The 13,507-nt window shown below is 37.9% G+C and overlaps 1 protein-coding gene across 1 annotated transcript in view; it reads right to left on the bottom strand.

Moving 5' to 3' along the window:
• Nucleotides 1-2,233: 2,233 nt before the first annotated feature.
• Nucleotides 2,234-13,507, bottom strand: part of kcna4 (potassium voltage-gated channel, shaker-related subfamily, member 4) — a 42,507-nt gene continuing 31,233 nt past the window's right edge. The window contains exon 2 of the mRNA XM_053493139.1: nt 2,234-3,340. The gene's annotated coding sequence lies outside the window, so the exon portion shown is untranslated. The remainder of the gene's footprint in view (nt 3,341-13,507) is intronic.

Below are 13,507 nucleotides of genomic sequence, written 5' to 3'. Positions count from 1 at the left end.
ACAACAAAGCAGCCGCTCCATATATATATATATATATATAAATTTAAATATTCGTCTCTGTACATCTCCCATGGGATTATATATTCTGAGCGGTATCCATCAGGCAGAGTTGTAGCCAAGAAATAGAAAAGGGTACAAGGGAAAAAAAGTGCGCGAGAGGACTAGATCGAAAACCGGGAGAGAATCGGGAATGTGAGATAGTGTGCATAAGTTCATGTCTGCATGCATGGCTGCATGTGTCAGAAAAAGAGAGAGGAACGGGGAGCGAGAGAAAACCGAAGGCTTTGAGAATATTAACAAACAGCTTTTGACTGCCTCCCCTTTCAGGAAAACGCTTTGCCAGCCTGTGCGAGTCTGTATGCATGTATGTGTGAGGGGGTGATATTGTTGTGCTGTCGGTGTGCAATACTCTAATTTGTCGCCGTCTACGTGAGGTCACACACTCGACTATAAGGTTGTACAAGCGCCAGTTACAATCGAAGCTAAGCACTGTGGAAGGGTTTCGCCCTCGATTCCTTAGCCTCGGACACTCGGCTTGTATCTCACTGTGCTTTAAGGAATCATTTGTACGGCTCAGTAGATAATAATAATAATAAAGAAAAGGCAGTGCAGAGCATGGACCAACGGCGATGGCTGATCCGATCGCTTGAACAGAATTTAGCTCTGCATTTAATGTCAGCGCCTAAATGTCTGTCCGAGCTCACTGTTTCGAGACAACTCGAGTGTATTCACTGTAAAGGAATGTATCTACATTGGCTTGTGCTATTATATTCGTTAAATGTGGTATTGTAGATTTACCTTTAATTGTTCTAACTATGGATGAGTTTAGTGAATTTCCGGGTATTAAAGTAATACTCTGTGCGCTCCATCTGCTGCATATGTGTGATTCCCACAGACAAGAATTATGACATCGTGAGAAATAACAAACTATAAATCAACTATTGGAACTCCAAGGGCAGTTGTTGAATTCCATTTATAAATATTTAAACTACTGTATCTGACTATAACCTAAGATGAAAAAAAAAAGAATAAAAAAAATTTTTTACTCTACAACACTTTATAGGATCTGTACTTATATAGTTTTATCCAAAATTGGTGTTTAAATAGTATCTTTAATAGAGGACACAAGGATGACCTATGTGAGCTTGTGATCCGCTTCCAGAAAAAAGGGGTTTGATAAGTCGTGAGAGCATTAATACTATTCTGTCTCCAAATTGATTCGCTTGTAAACTCAAAGTGTAAATAAGTGTACACTCGTGTTTCAGTGCCCAGGTCAAGATACGGTTTAAACACCATTTGAAACTTCAATTATTCGTTTTTTACAAAAACTTTGTGATTTTTTAACTTTTTTAAATTTAAAAATGTCCCATGCTGTATGTAAATGGAAAAACTACAGCTTAAAATATTAACTTATAAATATCTTTCATGAAAAACATTATAAAAGTGTTTTATACATTTAACATAAATGTCAGTTGATGGAATTCAGCGACTGCACTTAAGATATCCAAGTGACTTTCATGTAAAGAAGGTTTCTGCTCTTTTTCAGCACGGGATCGAGTCAAAATTTTGTCTGTGTTAATCAGATGTTGTAGATGGGGAAGGTTATACTGAAAAGCACAGGAGTATTCTTTTAAATAAACATAAAGAAATGTAACGCATCCTAATAAAATGTGAACTCATCCTGGCAAAAATGTATGAAATGGACCTCATTTATCTTTTTTTTTTTTGACCAAACTAAATATTAAGGGACACTGATTTTCTTTGTACTTATCAAGCATACTGTAGGTCATGCCCGTCAGCCAGAAATGACCGAGCCTGTACACAGCACAGCTGATTTGCTCTTAGTGATCCCAGCAAGACTAAAGCAAACAAACCCATATAAGCATAAACTTTCCAATTATATGATTTGAAGCAGATCAATCAGGGTTCAGGTTGGTGAGGCTCCTTCTAAGTAAATTTCGAGAAGCTCTTCAAGGATTTGAATGTTTTTCTAACCGGATTTCCACAAAACAATTAAATAGAAATGAACGAGATGATATCCAGCTTGATAAATGAGGCCCAGTGTCAGTACCGTATATTGCACTCGGTATTGAACTGTTGCCAGGCTGCGAGGTGTAACCTCTCTCTCATCTGTAATGTTTAAACTCCAGACACAGTAGCTCTTCCTTGTGACGGCGTGAAAAAAGAAAAAAGAAATATTCGTGCATATATTATTTATGCACGTATACGGCACTGCCGTTACCAGCGGGCCGAGCCTGCCATCTGAGCGTTCGGCATAACTCCAAGAATGAACTCATACAGATGAAGCCAAACATCACACCTGGCAGGAAAAGCCTTCATGTTGTAACCGGTATGTACATACTGCATTCATTCCTGAGGAGACATTCTAGCTCCTTGTTTGTTTGCTTGCTTTACATTAATTGTGTGCTAGAAATATTTATACATATTGATGTACTCTAAACACTTGCATGTTCATAATTGGATCGTACAGCACTTTGTTAAATACGAAATACACATCTGCTAAGAATGCACTGTATAGCTGTTGGGATGCTAGATCTTTGCTTTGCCTGCTGCGGCACGACTACTGAATTCAATGACAAGGGAAGTGATGGTGTGTTGTTGGTGTTGTTGTTGTTGTTTGTTGTTGTTTGTTGTTTTTCTTGCTGCATGATTACACTGCTAATGAATGGCCTTGGGACAAACTCCAAGCTAACACCAGACCATATTAGAGTGTAGCTTTGGTTGAAACAGAAGGAGGGTAAAAACTGCACACTTAAGACAAAGAGCAGAGCCTGATTCGCTTTGCTTCGCGATTCTCTTCTTACCGATCCGACCTAATGGGAACCAGTGTCCACATTTACAACCAAACAAATATTTCTCTATTATATTAAAATATCCACATCTGTTTTTGTACAAGACACATGTTCACAAGTGAAAAAACATGTCCAAAAAAAAATTAAGCTATTTTTCTGTGTTGTTTTTTTTGTTTGTTTTTCGTTTTTTTTTAGAAGACTCCTACTGTGTATCCCTCTGCGCAGAGATGTAGTGAGTTGTGTCTTTAAGGCATTCATCAGGGACAGGATTTAAACAGTGACTGACGCCCGGGGTGAAGATAGACTTCCTGTCTTATAGGTGGTAGAAGAGCAAGCAGTGTCCTCGCTATCCTCTACTGTCCAGCAGTGGTCTCTCTCTCTCTCTCTCTCTCTCTCTCTGGGTCAGGCTTTGTTTTGTTTTTTTAATGTTTTGTTTCTCCGATGTCTGTGACAGCTCCGTCATCATCTGTCTTTTGCAAGTGGGAGCTCGGTTCAACGGCGGCTTTCATTCCAGTGGACAAGATACACTGCAATAGAGCACGGACAAGAGATTATTAGAAAAGCACAGACAAAGACACGGACATATAAAAAGTAGAAAACGTCAAGACGTAGAACAAATTCTAATACATTTGCGCATTTTGTAGAAAACGAAAATTATACACAGTCTACAAATAATAGCATTGCTTATTGTAAGAGGTCCGTCTGATCGATGGCCAATGGCATAAAGTTACACAAAACAAACTTCCTATCAATTCCTATTTTTTTTTTTTGTCTACTAGGGACAGCAGTCGCCTTTTGCATCACTTCTCTACGATCCTACTTTTCAGCAAATCCCAAATAATTCCACCATCACACCTCTTGTAATTTATTCAAGCTTATAGTCCGCACTTGGTAAATTTTATAAAGTCTTACTCCAGTGAGTGTCATCATCAAAAATGCTGATTTTTAATTAAAAAAATTTTTTTGGCAAATTAATCTACTGTCCTAAACTTTTTCCAAGCCATTTCCACATGTTTGGGCCATTAAAGGAGTTCCTGGGAGGCCAGGCAATCTAAGAAAAATTTCTACCTTGATGGTATCCGAGCACTAATGAAACTGGGACGAGCCCCCAATAATCAACCACACATTTTCACCTTAAATGTCTGTTACATGTATGAAACGTGCTGCTATAACTGCAGCTAGGAAATGTAAACATGTAGCAATAATACATTATGTAATATTATGTATTATATCTATATGAAGTCATACGTGTCCCAGAGAAGTGACACCCGTGACCACTAGTCAACAGCATTCTTATCTCAGAAAACTTTGGGCACAAGGCAAGAGACACTCACACACAGGGTGCCAATTAAACACAGGGTCATATAGGGGTCAAACACACACCCATACAGGCAATTTAGGAATGCCAAATTAACCTAATGTGCATGTCTTTGGACTGTGGGAGGGAACCCACCAAGCACAGGAAGGACATGGAAACTCCACACACAGGGACCAGAGGTGGGAATCGAACCCTTGACCCTGGTGACCCTGACTTTAAAGTCAGAGCAGCCATAATAGAACACATTTAGCCCTGACATATGTATAAGTCAGGGCTAAAAGTGTTCTATTATAAGTTTGCCATTTGACTCAGAAGTTACATGATTGTAATATCAGTGTGACAGCTGATGCCTGATGGAGAACACACTGAAAAATGTCTGTGATTAACAGGTGATCATGTGGCAGCAGGACTGTTTAATAAGTAATACAGAGACAGGATAAGAGCTTCATTTATTGTTTACATCAAACATCAGAATGGGGGAAAATATGATCTTATAGACTCTGCATTGTACAGTAAATTGGAAAAATGCTCATCTCCAGGGATTTTTACAAAGAGCGGTCTATAGAGTTGATACAGAATAGTGTGAAAAACCAAAAGACATCCAGTGAAAGGGCATCGGACGGCTCTGTAAGGAGAACGGCTCTGCTGGTTTGAGCAGACAGGAGGGCTATGGGAACTGAGATGAGTACTCTGTATATCTTTGCTGGGCAGAAATGCATCTGGAATGCACAACACATGTAATCCTGAAGGGGTTTGGACTACGACAGCAACAGACAACATCGAGATACAATCCTCAGCCAAGAACAGGGATCTCACCATACAGTGGGCATGGCGTCAAGTTATGATTGGAAAACACCCGGGAGATGTTTGTCTAATCTTAATGGATAGCTGGATAGTTTCATGAACGTGCAGGTGTTCCTATTTAAGAAAACAACAATACCTAGACGTTTTTTTATCATGGTATTTTTTAGAAATAGAAATAGCCCATGATGCTCAGTGCAACATACCCAAACGCATTTGTCAATGTCTGTGTTTTTCATTGATACTAATCATTTCCATAACTTAATATACAACAGTATGTCGATCATTTTCATGTGTCTGTATATGTTTATGTATTATCAACAATGTGTTATTTATTGCACTTTATCCGATTTTAAATCTTGCATGTTTTCTTTTTTTTATTGAACTGTTTGCTGAAATTGTGCAAGTAAGCTTTTCATTTCAGTAAACCTGAAGAGGAAATTTGAATGTCTCTAGCAACACTTTATGAAAGTAAAGGTTGATGTAATTATTTGCGTTCGCTCAAACATAAAGAATTTCAGCTTGAATTATTTGTGACATATCAATATAACATCTACTGTCTTTGGGTTCTCCCGTGCAAAGGAAATAAGCTGCCTATAAATCTCATGAATGTTGACTGTGAGTATGAACTGCAACATGTTGATGGATGTGACATTTCAATACAGTATACTGATTCCAGCGATAATCGGTATATTGCTGTTCTTATCTCTTGGACATTAGCTTCAGATATAAACATACCAAGTCCCACAAACTCGAATTCCTGGAATATTTTATCGGCAAAAAAACGCATGATTTATGATGTAGTTCAAGTAAGGAATGTATTTTCATCCCTCTTAAGCTTTCTTCCTTCCTAGCTACAGTATGTCCTACAGGCTGAATTTCAATCGGCTCCTTACTTGCGACAGGGTGAGTCAAAAATTATCCGCACTCGGGTTATAGAATTTATTTTAATTACCATTTAGAAAAGGACAAACGCATAATTTTTCTACATAATCTCCATGCTTTTCATTTCAACTTTCAACAACCTTTATATCTCCTTATTAAAAAATGTTTTAGGCTGAGCTGCAAGCCACGAATGCACCGATTTTTTCACTCCGGGGGACCAAACAGGTAAAAGCCTACCTGTTGACAGCTCACAAGAGGGTCAACAGTGTGGGCAATAGCGTACGGATGTGTATCATCATGCAAGACCACAACACCCTTGGATATCAGTCAGTTTAGGCTTCGGCTCTTCAATAAGCATCTGACTGTAACGAGCACTGTTGATTGTTGAACCTTTTTCCTGATAATGTTTCAATACTGGCCCTGGAGAATCCCAGAAAACTGTAAGCATTGATAAATTTTCCAGCTGATGATCGACTTGACCCTGTCGGAATGACTGAACTTAATGTGCTTGTGAGTATTAAAAAAAAAACATAGTTACTGAAATCTTTGTAAAGATGGTGGAAATTTTTAGCCCAATTCGATGTACTAATATGTGATACATAAAAAACCCAAACATCCTAGAAACTTATATCATAATAAAAACAAATCCTGCAATTTCCTTTCCTCGTAATGTCTTCTGCTTTGACACAATCTGTTTTTCTTTATCTACACTACAACATTCTTTAAATACACACACTCTTAATATGGTAAGTTTAGAGAATGTTGGAGAATTCCTAGAGTACAATTCCATAGAGTGTTATGTAGATGATAATCCTTCACCAATAAACTCACACACCCACCCACATACACACACACACACAAACATCAGCATCACTTTCTCCTTTTAAACCCTTCCCTTATTAAAGGTGTTAAATGCAAGACAGGATATGTTTTGCTTAAGCCTCTCTCACTAGGCTGTCTGAAGCATACGAAATTAAAGTAACGATTTTCTTTTTTTTTTTTTTCAAAGTAATTAGAAAGGAGCTCTCGGCCAATTGAAAGCTCATCTTCAGCGGAGCACAGCACCGTATCCATTATTATAACCAGAACATCAGGCCATACTAGCACTTCCAGCAAACAAGATATGGTAATATTAAAAAGAGCGAAAAGAAAGACTTATTTATAACGGTTGGTTGAGCAGATCTCATTGGACTTAGTCTATGAAACGTATTGTTTTTTTTGTTTGTTTGTTGTTTTAAATAGGATTTGCCACGTTATTGGGACTCATCCCATTTACACACCTTTGATGAGATTTGGTAGTCTATGCACATCAAATTAAAAGCCACTAGCTCTATATCACATAAAGAGAGCTTTAAAAACCTTGAGCACATATTACATTCTAATTTCCCATTGGGATCAATAAGTCTTATCTTATTCTAGCGTATCTTAACGTCAACAAGTCATTTACCGCCAGAAGCATCAATTTATGAAATTCTTTACATTACGCTGGTCCACTCACATAAAGCCAGAGGAACAAGCATAGAGTGTAAGATAGCTTTGCATTTTTGCCTTCATGATGCATACATTTACAAACCATTACCCAATAAGTCAATCATCTGGCAGAGGTGCAATGCATAAAATCATACAGATACAGGTCATGAGCTTCAGGCAATGTTCACATTAAATACCATGGAAAAATGTGATTTCAGTGACTTTTACTCTGGCGCGGTTGTTGGTGCAAGACAAGCCGGTTTGAGTGTTTCTATAGCTGCTGATATCCTGGGAATTTTAAATACAATATACTGTAGATATAAGGTTTATACAGATACAATGTTTTTTTTTTTGTTGGTCTGTTTTTGCTTATTTTGGTCCGACCATGTACCATCCGGCACGTCGGGTAATGGATACTCTGGGTCAGGTTGCTAGCTCGAGGCCTGATGCTCATTCACACATACTAAGTGCAATTTGGGAACGCCAATTAGCCCAAGCTGTAGGAGGAATTCAAAGTACCTGGAGGGAACCCATCTTCTTTTAATTTTGTGAAGCTGCTTTGAGACAATGACCATATTTAAAATCGCTGTCGCCTTGCACTTCCAGGATCCGGGTTCGATTCCCGGCCAGGCTTAATTCCCGTCTCTGTGTGCATGGAGTTTGCATGTTCTTCCCGTGCTTGGTGGGTGTTCTCCGGGTACTCCTGTTTCCTCCCACAGTCCAAAGACATGCAGGTTAGGCTGATTGGCGTTCCCAAATAGCCCATAGTGTGTGAATGAGTGTTTGAATGTACGTTTGTGCGCCCTGCAATGGATTGTCCAGGGTGTACCCCGCCTCATGCCCTAAGCCTCCTGGGATAGGCTCCAGGTCCCTGCGACCCTGAATACAGGATAAAGCGGTATAGAAGATGAGAGAGAGTGAATTGAAACCCACCCACACACAACCAGACCCTAGGCGGGAATCGAACCCTAACTCGCGACGGTGCTAACATACAGAATGGCGCAGAATGAGGGAAAAAAATTCGCTCCACCAAGCATGGGTTCAGTGTTGATGAGAGAGGTTGGAGGTGAATGACCAGACTGGTTCGACCTGACAGCAAGGCTCTGATAATGACGATAATAAGCGCTCATTACGAACATAATGGAGATAGTGTCAGGACTATAAAACAGCTGAAAAAATTCTAGAGATCAGAGACAGTTTCCGAAATACACAAAGCAAACACACCGTACTTCTATTCACTTGAGCACCTTGTTTTCCCATTCCAACGTGTGATATGAAGCTCTCGACCCATATCTGCATGCTTTTATGGATTGCACAAATGATCTGGTGCATAAAAAAGTACAAGGAAGTAAGTTCCCTGCAATTTTCCTCCAGCTTTAGAAGAACTGATATACTTAGAACGTGAACTTATAAAAGAAGCCAGCATATGGTCCAATTAAGTTACAATATAATGAGTCAACTTGATTCTCAGCTTTACTGCAAACAGCCTCATAACTCTCTGCTTTCCTGCAATACATGTGCAGAGGGAAAAAATTTTAAAAAGCTTTTTTTTTTTCCTTTCCATCTCTCTCGCTCTCTCGCTTTTATTTTTTTTTCACTATTCTTAACTCGCCAATTCTCTTGCCGCCTTTCTACTCTCTCCCTCTAAACGATATTTTCATATTTTCCTGGCGCAGGGGAAGTCAAAACATGACTCAATAAGGAATTCATCAGTAATTGCAGCCAATTTTTGTTTTTCCAAGCTGTCTCATTCTAAGTCTAATTTTAGATCGCCAGCACCCGATGCCTGTGTTAACAGCAAGCTGGATTTCAGCAGAGGGTGACAATGTTGAAATAGAAATCCACCTTACAGGCTGGAGGAAATACGTAAGAAGACATCTAAGATACTTTAAGCTTACAGCCGATCGATGAAAAAAAAGATTAGATAAGAGATAGGAACACCAGCTTAGTAAGTGAAAGCTTCGAAATCTCTGTTATATCTCTATCTTTTTATATTATGCCGTATGTTGCCAGTTATAGCCGTGAAAGACTCGAGTTACTGTTCATAGTTTTAAAGTAAATCGGATCGATCAGAAGGAGTTGATTAATTTTCTTTAAGAGCAGCTCAGAAAGTGGTGCCAGCGTCGATTCAATATGATTATCACTATATTCTCAGCATCTCGTATGGAAGACGCTCTTTAAACCAATTTGAATAATGGTTTCATGCATGAAAAGGTTTTCTGTAAGGAGATTTTTTATTTTTATCTTTTGGAAGCATCAACACTTAGCCAGACGTAGAGCTGCAATGTTCATTTGTTCACTACAAGGAAATCTTCAAGACCGAGGACCGTGCAGTAACTTTACAAGCCACATTTTCGACTTATGCAAAACTGCACGGCCAAGACAAAAAATAAACCAGTGAAAGAAAAAAAAAGATTGTTTATGATTGTTGTTATAGTAATAACTTGGAGATTCCACAATATTTAATGTAACCATATATGGATACAACGTACAACTCTGTCATTCTGTTTGTGTGTACACGTGCAGTACATACTGTACAGCACACACACAATTACCTTCCTATAACAATAACATGTCAACAACATTTGTTTTTTGTACACGTAAAACTGATACGCTAATACACATGCATACACACACACTTCATAAATTCATGAAAGTTCATTTATGAACAGTAGGTCCAAAGCAAAGTACATTGGTGAGTATTGAGACAATAGTATAATTTAATGTTTTAATGACATTCTCAAAATAATGATAATCAGGATATTAGGAATATTTAATTATTTTTGTGCAATCCAATGCTAAGAATGGCACAGCATAGGAAATTGCACAGACTTGTGTTCGAGAAGTGTAAACAAGTTAGGGTTTTATTTGTGTTTTCTATTTGTTTGTTGGTTTTTCACTTGTTCCCATCAAGGGTCACAAGGGCCTCTCATTATCCGAGCTTGGGATCGGTACTGCATCCAGTGGCTGGGGTTTGGGCATTGGATAGGAACTAAACCTGGGCCTGCCGCATAGCAGGCAAGAAACCTACCACCATCTGTATTTTCGCAAAATGTCAGGATAAATGTACAAATATTTAAAATGCTTTTGTAATCTTTTTTTTAAATACCTTTTCAAAATTTTTATACTGAATAATATTTTTCATAAACATAATGTTCAGTAGGTCCATATTTAGTAAAAACAATAAAAATGCTGGCATTCTCTTTGTCATTGACATTATGTTTATTCTCCTTTTTTCGATATGACCCGGATGCCAGATGCCAAGTCCTTTTCCTCTGCCTTCAAAGCGGAACATCCACATGATTTCACACACTGCTTTATTGATCTTCCGGGCAGACTTTCTTGTTATCTGAAGTAGCTTTGGCTTTAAAACTCCTGCAAAAGCTACACTTTCATACCTGCAACAGTGTTTTAAATAGAATTCAATTAAAAAACTATTTTGCTAAGAGATATCGGACAAGTTGTGTTTTATGATTAGTGCACATTGAATGTGCGAGTCACTCACTTGCATCGTTTTTTTTTTTTTTGTAACACAATTCATTCATAATTTTAAAACTATGTATTGATGTATCCATTCCGGTTGTCGTGTTTCATTCTTATATGAGTAAAGGATAAAAAAATAAACCTATTAGGACATGATACTGAATCATACTTGTAAAATGACATTTCCTAAAAGTAACATTTTTTTCACCATTACCCCTTTTAACAGAAAATTTACCAATGACATTTTACCAACATTCCACATAGACAACATAATTCCAAAATGTCTGCTGCAAAGATTCGACTCATTTATCTTCGTTGATCTGTTCTAAAATTCTTAGTGATGATGCATCCTTCTGGCACATGGCTGAATGCTCAAGAGGCTGCTGTCATCTCTCTTTCTTTCTCTGTCTCACTCTCTCTCTCTCTCTCGCTCTTTCACTTCGTCTCCACCTTCATCTACGGGCCGTATGGCTTGAGGCAGGGATTGAATATGAGGTGGAGAGGTGCATCACAATTCCAGAGCTTGTTCCTGATTCAGACAGGCAGTAAGGAGGATGCTGCTAAAGAGGCTTATGTGTGTGTGTATGTGTGTCCCTGAGTCATCTGACTCCCAAACACACCGTCAGTGTGGATTAGCTGCATCCCGCATGCCCGGGTGAGGGCAACAGCACATCATTAAAGCAAAGACTCCCTCCTCTGCCTCAGCAGTAAGACCCACACATGTAGCTAACCAAAGAGGACGGTATTTTCACCACCTGCCTCATTCGGCACTAAGCAACTCAGGACGGGGTTAATCAACAGGGCAGGAAGTCAGCAAAACCTCCAACTTTTCTCCAGTCTCTAAGTAAGGAATAAAACAGGACGTGACATGCTATTATGGGAAGATTTTCCCACAATGAGAAGGCATAATGTAGCCTGGAAAAAAAAATAAAAATAAGCAACACATCACATCATGAACTGATTTATCCTCCCTATATCACAGCAGTTTGTCAATGATTACAATATTTAATGTATTACTGAACAGAATGTTGTGCTTTTTATAGTTACAATTAATGTCATGGAACATCCACATCCTCACCAGTTATAATTTGTCTCTCTCTTAACATTAATAGTAATAATCAATCACTCATTCGTTCTCTGTAGTGCTTATCCTATACAGGGTCACAGCAACCTAGAGCCTATCGCAGGGGACATGCGGCACAAGGCGGGGTACACCCTGGACACGGGTGCCAGTAATTTGCAGGTCAAACCAGCATACACACTAACCACTACGCCACCGTGCCACTTTAGCACATTCGACCAAACACACAAATACTTGCAAATGATATGAGCTATCCAATTCACTCCACACATGCTGTAGAGACTTAAGGCAGGACACACACACTCACACACACTACTGACAATATAGGTACATCAGTTAGCCTAATCTCACGCACATGGTGCGAATCGATATCTGACCCTGGAGGTGCGAGGCGACAGTGTTATTAATATTAATAATTATAATAAAAACACTCATAAAACATGCCAATCTTGGGCAATTATATCAGACATTTTTCCTTTTTAAAGAACACTGTTTTTCTTAATATGCTTTATACTTAGTTTAGACTATGATGGATAATCCACCATACGAGTCCCTCTAAATAAGTTGTTACTACAGAAATGATGACATAGTAGAAAGAATGCACTAATATAAATGCATTACTTGAATTACACCCATAACAAATGGCAAAGCTGCTGTTGAGGAAAACGAATAAACACCTTAAAAATTCAAGAATTTAACAGTGCTGTGGTAGAAGAGAGAGAATCGCCAAAGCCACTCACCGGCTCTAACTGTCAGCGGTTACAAATAATATTCTTCTTCACTCAGGAACAGATTTATCAATGTGCATCGAATATCATCATAAAAAGACCAGTAAAGTTCTGTACACACTTCAGATAACAATGTCAATATTTAATATTCGGACATATTTATAGCTAAACTGTAAGTACAATTTACACATGTTCGTGCAACACCACAGAGTGTTTTTGGTCGAAAATGTCCCAATGTTTGACAACCCTGTTTATTTTATGGGCATGTTACAGTCACACACATGTTAAACTTTTCCACAGGCTTTTGGAAGCTAGTGGATTGGACTTTCTGGACTTTTTTGGTCATTCTCCTGAGGGATGTGTATAAACTGTGTATAAATTAGGTGTGTGTTTAAATTATTTTTTTTTTTTTTATATCCAGAATGACACTGAACACTAGTAGCATTGCATACATTACTGTAAAAAATATTGTGCATGTTAGGAGCATTAGACATAATGCGACTTTTTGAATAATTGAAAAGTGTAATCTAATAGTATCACTTGTTTAGTTTACGAAAGTGGCAGTAAGGATCTCACTTACTTTTAGAAATATACAGTATATGCAGTATATTTACTGTATATATATATATATATATATATATATATATATATATATATTGCACATACAGAGTCAGCCAAAACAATTAATACACACTTCGGGAAAGGAAAAATAGTATGATGTACATTATATAATATAGTATTACAAATATGATCATATTATTATCATAATATTATCATAAAGAATATACCAATATAATCTATATCACTAAATTTTGTATCAAAATATTTATACATTTCACATTTTACATTTTTATTTTCCTGTACTGTGTATATATTGCTTCTCTATTACCTCTAATGTACATAAAATAGCTGCTAACCATTCATTATG

Source organism: Clarias gariepinus, chromosome 3, assembly GCF_024256425.1.
Source record: "Clarias gariepinus isolate MV-2021 ecotype Netherlands chromosome 3, CGAR_prim_01v2, whole genome shotgun sequence".
NCBI lineage: Eukaryota > Metazoa > Chordata > Actinopteri > Siluriformes > Clariidae > Clarias > Clarias gariepinus.
Note: the sequence above shows the minus strand (reverse complement) of the source record. Positions and strands in the feature narration are given on the sequence as shown.